This window comes from Salvelinus sp. IW2-2015, unplaced genomic scaffold, assembly GCF_002910315.2.
Source record: "Salvelinus sp. IW2-2015 unplaced genomic scaffold, ASM291031v2 Un_scaffold1797, whole genome shotgun sequence".
Taxonomy (NCBI): Eukaryota; Metazoa; Chordata; class Actinopteri; order Salmoniformes; family Salmonidae; genus Salvelinus; species Salvelinus sp. IW2-2015.
The window spans coordinates 121,830-130,913 of NW_019943170.1; the positions used below are offsets into that span (position 1 = coordinate 121,830).

General features: G+C 46.3%; 1 non-coding gene across 1 annotated transcript; it reads right to left on the reverse strand.

The window, feature by feature from the left end:
- Positions 1–8,643: 8,643 nt before the first annotated feature.
- On the reverse strand, positions 8,644–8,695 carry LOC112072003 (U7 small nuclear RNA). Its single transcript, XR_002894221.1, has one exon. It is a non-coding gene; the product is annotated as a U7 small nuclear RNA (small nuclear RNA).
- Between the last annotated feature and the right edge of the window lie 389 nt (positions 8,696–9,084).

The following is a 9,084-nucleotide window of genomic DNA, read 5'->3' on the forward strand; positions in this document are numbered from 1 at the left end:
GTGTCCTGTCCCTCTGAGTCCTTCACCAGCATTCTGTCACACCCTGACCATAGTTTGCTTTGTATGTTTTATGTTTTGTTTGGTCAGGGTGTGATCTGAGTGGGCATTCTATGTTGTATGTCTAGTTTGTCTGTTTCTGTGTTTGGCCTGATATGGTTCTCAATCAGAGGCAGGTGTTAGTCGTTGTCTCTGATTGGGAACCATATTTAGGTAGCCTGTTTTGTCTTTTGGTTTGTGGGTGTTTGTTTCCGTGTCAGTGTTTGTCGCCACACGGTACTGTTTCGTTTGATCATCGTTTATTGTTTTTGTTCCTGTGTTCAGTTTTTGGATTTATATTAAAGACATGAACACTTACCATGCTGCGCTTTGGTCCGATCCTTCTACCACCACAGACGATCGTTACACATTTATAACATGTCAGTGTCCTGTCTCTCTGATTCCTTCACCATCATTAATTTTAACATGTCAGTGTCATGTCCTTCTGAGTCCTTCACCAGCATTTATAACATGTCTGTGTCCTGTATCCCGGAGTCTTTCACCATCATTAATATCAACATTTCTGTGTCCTGTCCCTCTGTTCTTCGCCATCATTAATTTTAACATGTCCGTGTTCTGTCCCTCTGGTCCTTCACCATCATGAATTATAAGAATGTCCTGTCCCTCTGAGTCCTTCACCATCATTAATTATAAAATGTCTATGTCCTGTCCCTCTGAGTCCTTCACCAGCATTTATAACATGTCAGTGTCCTGTCCCTCTGAGTCCTTCACTGTCATTAATTATAACATGTCAGTGTCCTGTCCCTCTAAGTCCTTCACCTGCATTTATAACATGTCAGTGTCCTGTCCTTCTGAGTTCTTAATCCAGTATTAGTTATAAAATGTCAGTGTCCTGTCCCTCTGAGTCCTTCACCATCGTTAATTATAACATGTCAGTGTCCTGTCTCTCTGAGTCCTTCAGCAGTATTTATAACATGTCATTGTCCTGTCCCTCTGAGTCCTTTACCATTATTAATTATAAGATGTCAATGTCTTGTCCCTCTGAGTCCTTCACCAGCATTTATAGCATGTCAGTGTCCTGCCCCTCTGAATCCTTCACCAGTTTTTATAACATGTCCGTGCTTTGTCCTTCTGAGTTCTTAATCCAGTATTAGTTATGAAACGTCTGTGTCCTGTCCATCTCCCTACCCACCTAGAGATCCCCCTCACCCCCTCACCAGCCAGCCACCACCTTCCATCCTGGCCTCAGCCTCCAGCCCCTAGCCTCTTCTCTAGCCTCCTCCCCAGCCTCCACCCTCCATCCTTTTATTCCTCCACCCCTCAGCCTCCACCCACCATCCCTCCTCCCCAGCCTCCACCCTCCATCCCTCCACCCCTCAGCCTGGTTCCACATCTGGAAGTGCCTCGGCCCATGACGGACAGCCCGCTGTGAGCGTTTACTGCCCATGACATGCTGGGGATTATCTGCTAAGGTTCTTTGGTTTGGTAAAGTCAGCCTCCCTTTCCTCAGCAGCTAAAGTCAGTTCTTGTTATGTACTAATAAAGCCATTTTTCATTTTGGTTTGGGGTGTGTATGAAGGGATAGGGGAGCATAAACATGTCATAGGAAGGATGAGGTGTGTGTGTGTGATTGTGTCGTGTGTGTTGGTGTGGTGTGGGTGTGTGTGTGTGTGTGTGTCGTTGTGTGTGTGTGTGTTGTGTGTGTGTGTGTGTGTGGTGTGTGTGTGTGTGTGTGTGTTGTGTGTGTGTGTGTGTGTGTGTGTGTGGTGAACCATGTGTGTCAATGTGCCAATTGTGTGTAGGGCCCAGTCGGTTCAAATCCTCTCCCCGTGATGCCAGGGGGAGGCTGATGGGGAACGGGAGGGTGGTAGAGACATGGGAAGAATGGGGAAGGCAGGGTAGGATGGGGGAGGCAGGGAAGATAGGGGAGATGGGGAGAGACAGTAAAGACTGGGGGAGTCTGTTTGGGGGAGATTGGGAGAGATTGGGGGAGGCAGTATGGGGAAGACCAGTGGAGGCTTATGGGGGAGGCAGGAGGGGTGAGGGGGAGGAGGAGGGAGAGGGAGGCTGTATGGGGGAGGCAGGAGGGAGAGGGGGAGGCTTATGGGGAGGCAGGAGCGGGAAGGCAGGCTGTATGGGAGGCAGAAGGGGGGGTTGGCTGTATGGGGGGCAGGAGGGGTGGGGGGTCAGGAGGGTGAGTAGGGCTGTATGTGGAGACAGTGAAGGTTATGGGGAGACAGAGGGAGAAGGGAGGCTGTATGGGGAGGAAGGAGAGAGAGGGGGCTGTAACTGTATGTGAGAGACGGGAGGAGCCTGCTGCAGCCACACTGAGCAGGAGACAGAAGAGAGGGGCCTGCAGGCGGCAACACGGCCGGGCTCCCTGACGGCCTCACCCCACTGATCCCACAAATTTGGTAAACTTCATGGAAATGTAATAAGTGCCGCTGCTTTGTGTTCGCCTGCAGAGCCCAGAGCCACAGCAGAGCCCAGAGCCACAGCAGAGCCCAGGCCTGGATAGATGGTGCTGGGAGGCACATGTGTGATGATTTACACAGCATACAGACAGACAGCCACACAGTCTGCATTCCAAATATTCCATATTCCCTATATAGTGCACTACTTTTGACTATGGACTCTGGTCAAAAGTAGTGCACTTTATAGGGAATAGAGTGACATTTGGGACAGACACACAGACACTGGCTACCTGCCCTTTTTCTTCCTCCTCCTCCTCTAACCAAGGGAGGGAGGGAGGTAGAGAAGTCCCTGTTAGTGTGGGTCTAGAAGCTACAGAGACAGCCATGACCCCAGGGCCTGCGCTGCTTAAGCCAATATAGACTCTGTACGTCCTGAGGGGGAATAATATCTATCTGGGGCTGCTGGCATGGGCCTGTCTTATTTCCCCCTCCCTCCCTCTCCTCCCTTGCTCTTTCTTCCTTCATCCCTCCCCTCTCTTTCTCTCTCTCTTTCCCTCCTTCAAAGGGAAGCCTCGCCTCGGCTGCTTCTGCCAGGCTAGAGAGCAGAGCCTTTGAGTTAAAAGGACCAGTCTMTTCTGCGCTTCTCWTTTTGAATTCATCCGATTTTGCTCTCTGGTCCCAGGTCTCTKCTTTTCCAGTGACTGCATGGCTTCTGCCTTTCTGCCTGCRTGCCTGCTGCTCTGTTCTGAGCAGCACTCTCTCTGCCATGACAACTAAATAGCCCCCCTAATACCACTTCATAAAGCAGAGGAGTATCCTACAGACTAGGTSCTGTAAATGAAAGACATAAATGTTGGCTTCATGGAAGGCTTTAAGAGTGAACCTTCCACTGAAATGYCAGGAGTGGCTTAACAGCCGGGGRTAAATGATTCCTTAACTAGGCATAATTTATAGACATGTCCTAGGGTGAGGAATGAATGTATCGCCATGTTACGAGGACTGGGACCAGGAGGAGAGCAGAGGAGTGGTGTGTGTGCTCCTACTGTATGTGAGTGTGTGACAGTATGCTCTATATTAACAACAGCTGGGGTAGGGTGGGTTGATATTTGGAGTTAGAGGGCAGACCAAGAGGTGAAGGGGAGACATGATGGCAAGCAGGAAAACACATTAGTCAGCGTATCTTCTGTCACAAAGGCACCAGTGGTCAGTAATACACTGTATACACTAACAGACCTCAACTCTATTCACTGCCACAGAACCTGTCACTGTAAACAACAAACACCTCAACTGTCCCCTCACCCGTTTGCCATGTCAACACTCATTTTCTCAGAAAAACATCCTACAAGAATGACAGATGAGAAAAAAAAAAAAAACATGAAAATAATACTCTTCTCCTTTCCCAAACCCATGCAGAGATAAGATGTTTATTCTGCTGTTTATTTAGCTGAGTTTCTTATCAGCAGACAGACAACAATGAACAGGTGCAGACACCTATTGCTCGCAGATGACAAGAGATGGAGTTGAGTGAAGAAGAACTCTCGGAGAGAGATAAGAGCTTTTCTACCCACCTCGCCAAGGTTCCGCGTTCCGACGTTCCGCTCCCCGTGTTCCGCCAGCAGTGTTCTGATGAGGCTGTTAAGCAGATGAATGCTCCCGTCATTTACCCACCGGGCTGTTTGTAAGCCAACAATTCCTCCATTCATTTTTCACATAATCTTTCCCCTCTTTATCGTGTCGGGGGCTTTGAGGGTTGCCTGCTGAGGTGTGTGTGTGTGTCTGCGTGTGTGCGTGTGTTTGTGTGTGTGTTTGTACTGCAGAGAGATGAGGGGGGCAGACAGGCAAAGTGGAAGGACGCTGAGCTCTCTGAGGGGATGTTTGGCTTTGTAATTTCACCCTTGAAATTCGTGATTACAAACGGGACAACTTTTTTWATTTTCTCTTTTGTCTGMGATTCAGCTGCCTGACAGTGTGCCCCAGCAGCCAGGCCGTTTAATCAATCACCTAGATAATCAAATGTCACTGGCTATCTGCTCCATGTAATTACTTTTGCAATTAAAAATCAATCTCCAGTCACCTCGTCTAATTAGAGCGATGGGCAGATCTTCATCTAGATTGATTTTATAATACATATTGACTTCAAATGKCATAATGTTGCCATATTCCTTTATTTTCATGCTCTGCAGATGAACAAAACAAAGCCGGGGAACATGGGAAATTATCTGGGAGGGGTTGCTCCGATGCTCCGAGCTTTGATTCCCAGGAAGTAAAAGGTCTCAGGCCCTGGAAAGGTTCACCTCATCTCTGTCTAATGATGAAAACCAGCGCTCCTCTTGGAGGGGGAGGAGGAGAGGAGGGGGACGGAGGAGGAGGAGGAGGAGGGAGGGAGGGGGAGGAGGGGAGGAAGAGGAGGAGGAGGGGGAGGATAAGGGGGAGGAGGAGGAGGAGGAGGAGGGGACAAATGGCAGACCAATAAGCTGAATGACAGGCTACAGCCATTAAAAAAACATTTGTTGGAAACATAAGCTTATACAGTGCAGCAGAATAACTGATAGCCACAGAGCCAGGGCCCTCCTCCGMAATACAAATGTAATCTATAGAGGTTCTAATAATGATGTGAGGGGACAAGGGAGAACATTGGCTTTTAACACAATATTGACATCCAAACGCGTGTTATCTTGGGGATCTAACACGGCTCGCTACGAGGCGTCMCTCATTCTCCCCCTATACATCATGACGGCCGCCACCGGGACTGCCAGCGGCTGGATATAAACCYATAAAACCCTGGTGCTGGAGAGAGACAGGTTGAAACAGGTTGTTCATGACTKTCTCTCTCACAGCGTTAGRAGATTTGTTTCRGGGCAAAACAGGCAGATGTGTCCATCTGGATGACATCATAATGACATGTGGGGACATGGTCGGGGACAGGCGTGTGACAGGCGTGTTGTATGTATGGCGGGTAGCAGTACGGTTCTCTAGCTAGCGTGTCTCTCTCTGTCTCACAGGCCTTCAGGGAGACCACTGACAGACAGCACCAATAATGAACCTCTCCTCCTACATATGCCTGTTCTGACACACGCACACGCACACACACACACACACACACACACACACACACACACACACACACACACACACACACAACACACACACACCACACACACACACACACACACATGCACACACGCCCAGACACACGCACGCCACTATACATACATACACACGGCATCAGGAGAGAGTGGTGATCATGCACGTCAGACAACAATGAAGGCTATAGGGAGACAGTATACTTATAGACCAGCTGAACCTGAAACAAGACAATCTGTAGGCCTACCAGTCATGGGTCTATTGAGATACAAGTAGATTTAAATGCACTCTTCAACCAATGAATTCACTCATTTCCTACAGGTGATTGGAACTACGATGCTACTATACTGTATTAAATTGCTATAGTTCTCTATGTCCAAAAGTGATTAATTCTGTCCCTCAGAAGTGAGATGAGTTGAGAGAGGCAAGGCATCCTCCTCCCTGGCAAGGGGAAATAGAGAGCTCTAAAGAGTCTGTAAACCAATCCAGACAGCCAAAGTGATTAGAGGGGAGATCAAAACCATATAACCCTGAGGAGATGGGAGAGAGAGAGAGAGAGAGAGAGAGAGAGAGAGAGAGAGAGAGAGAGAGAGAGAGAGAGAGAGAGAGAGAGAGAGAGAGAGAGAGAGAGAGAGAGAGAGAGAGAGAGAGAGAGAGAGAGAGAGAGAGAGAGAGAGAGAGAGAAAGTGAAAGAGAGACAGGAGGGATTAAACCAATATCACACTGATGGGGGTATGATGGACGATCATTAGTGTAAAGAGAGGCGTAAACAAAGGCCTAGTTACCCCGTCGCTCCGCTCCCTAGGCAGCCTGGTGTGTGGTAGATGTGAATGGTGATTGGGCTGCTTTAGCGCAGTGCTGCTGAGGTGGAGGTGGAGGGAGGCCTTCTCCCCTTCTCTTCTCCCACTGCGCCAGTAATAAGGGCAGCACTTATCACCCGTCGCCTCCAGCCACTTCCAAAGGTGCAGGGGCAAACACACACGCGCACACTCAACAACAAGAGAACACACACACCCACCCGGGCCCAGAGAGGAGTAATTAATCATCATGGAGAGGGAGCTGTCAGATCCCCAGGTCTTTCCTACTGATAATGCTGCCTCCACAATTTAGTCTGATGGAGATGAGATTTCCCTTTCACCTCTGGCAACAAAAGAAAAGAGAAGAGAGAGACGAAACACAAAACAAATATATATAGCACAACCCACAGTGGRCAATTGGTGGATTTAATGATTACCTTGCTCCTSTTAAGGCTGACGTCCTTATCAAGTCTAAGTGTCCCAATCAATAGTATTCCTCTCCACCTTTCCTGAAATAGCTCTCCCATCAACCCCCCCATCTCCACCTCCAGTCCCCCCCTCTCTATTACCACACCAGCTGTTATTAAAGGCCTCTCTCCTTGTGGGGTTTGGACTTTAGAAATATCAGCAGGTCAATATTTTCACTGATTAATATTTAGCTGACAGAAATTGCCATTATTGTTTTTTTGTTTCTTTTGTAGGGGTTAGCACGTGAAGTTAAATATGAGTTGATGGGATTTTCACAATAACATAAAGTATACAGGTCAATGTTTTTTGTTCAACAAATACAAAGCAATAATCTGAACTTGATATTGTCAAAATATCTCAATTTTTATCGGCCCTACAATGTTGTGAAATTGGTATTATGCAACTACAGTAATGGTCAAATGATGTGAATTTGACAATACTGAATACGTATGAATACTATGTTTTTGCATTGGCTTCAATGTTGCCTTTCCCATGGTCAAAGTGCTCCCTCTCTCCTAGGGTTCATGGCCTATGGTGGTGTTGGGTCTAGGCTGCTGGGTTAAGGTGTTAAGTACTAGCTGGCTTTGCTTCTGTAGTCCTCTGGCCTCGAGCCATGAGCTTTACTCCCTGGTCTGGCCAGACTGTGGAATGTTTTCCTATGCTCTTTTAAAAGTACATTTTAGAGAAGGTTTATTTGCATATTGGGTCTTCGGGCACAAATAAGAGTGATGACTCTACAGAATCCACCGTGATAACAGGAGCGAGGGGGTACAAACACAGGAGGGGGGGAGGCGGCCGGTGGAAAGAGAGATGAAAGAGGGACAGCTGCCCTGCTCAGTGCTGGGGTCTGGATCGTTATCGGTTGGCTGGTACGCTGGGTCTTTGTGATGCCGGTCCCATAGTAAGTGGGCCACGCCGGGCGGTAGGTTCAAAGCCCTCCCTCTCTCTTTCTCTTTATTCTCTCTCTATTATGTACTCTCTCGTTCTCCCTCTGTCTGTGTTTGTAGACAGATCAACCAGTCAAAACTCATTCAATCCCTTGAACTATTCCAGTGAACATGATATCCCTTGACCTTGACCAATTGTAACCTTTGAGCAATACCTATAGCTCCCAATGGCCCTCGATTGCTTGTTTTATTGTGGTCCTTGGGGTCTTGGGCTGATACTCAATGCTCAAAGTACTTATTGTCTGCTATGTTAGGCTAATAGAATCTCCCTCAAACAAAGTCTGGCTAGAAGAGCCTAAAAGAGGCAACATACAGTCTGCAAGAAACACATTTCAGTTATTTGCAAGACCCATATGAAAAAACACTATCGTTTACCATTGTATAAATACTGTTTTTGCAGACATTAATGTAGTGTTTTTTTGTTTGGATATTACTGTAATATTTACTACGGTGTTTTTTCCCATTTCTACTGTAGTATATTATAGTAATTACAGTTTATTATAGTATTACTAGTTAAAAAACTATAGTATATACTGTAGTATTTACTACATTGTTTTTGTTTTTCATGGGAATATTATAAAATCCTCATAAGAACAAAACATTTCCCACCAGAGATGTGTTTCCATGAAATTGACTTGTTGCAGCTAAGAGGTTGTGCTTGATGATGTATTGCACATAAAAAAAACTTTTAGGGTTAAATTCACATAATACTGAATAAATGGATTTCCATCTAATTTTCAACTCTACCGCTATTTCTCGCATAATGAATTTTACCGACACAAAAAGATCCCACATTGTCTAGCGTAATTTGTTTTGTCGACATTTGGAAAGTTTACTGACACATTTGCTGTTTCCATCAGGCCTGTCGTGAAATGTTTTATTCGACATGTACATTACTCACATAAAATGGCTGGATGGAAACATGGTTATTGAAGTGGGGGCTTCTCCTTGAGCAAACCTACTGGACAAATATTAAAAGAACACATTTTCCATAAGCTGCAAGGAACACAATTTATGATCTATACTTGGCATGTAGATTTCTCACTCATGGGTGGCACAAATTGGGATATGGGGGAGGGGAATGGGCAGGGTATATGCACATTAATATTAGCATATCAGTACAGTGTGTCGTACAGCATTCTACAGTATACTACAGTTTACTACATAATTCTATACTAAGTACTACACATGATCAAGGGATACTACAGTGTGTAGTATAGTATTCTACAGTATACTACAGTTTACTACATAATTATATAGGAAGTACTCCACGTGATTGAGGGATAGTGCGGTGTGTAGTAGAGTATTTCTTGTCACGATCATCATAGTAATCGGACCAAGGTGCAGCGTTGTAAGCGTACATTTTCTTTATTCAAT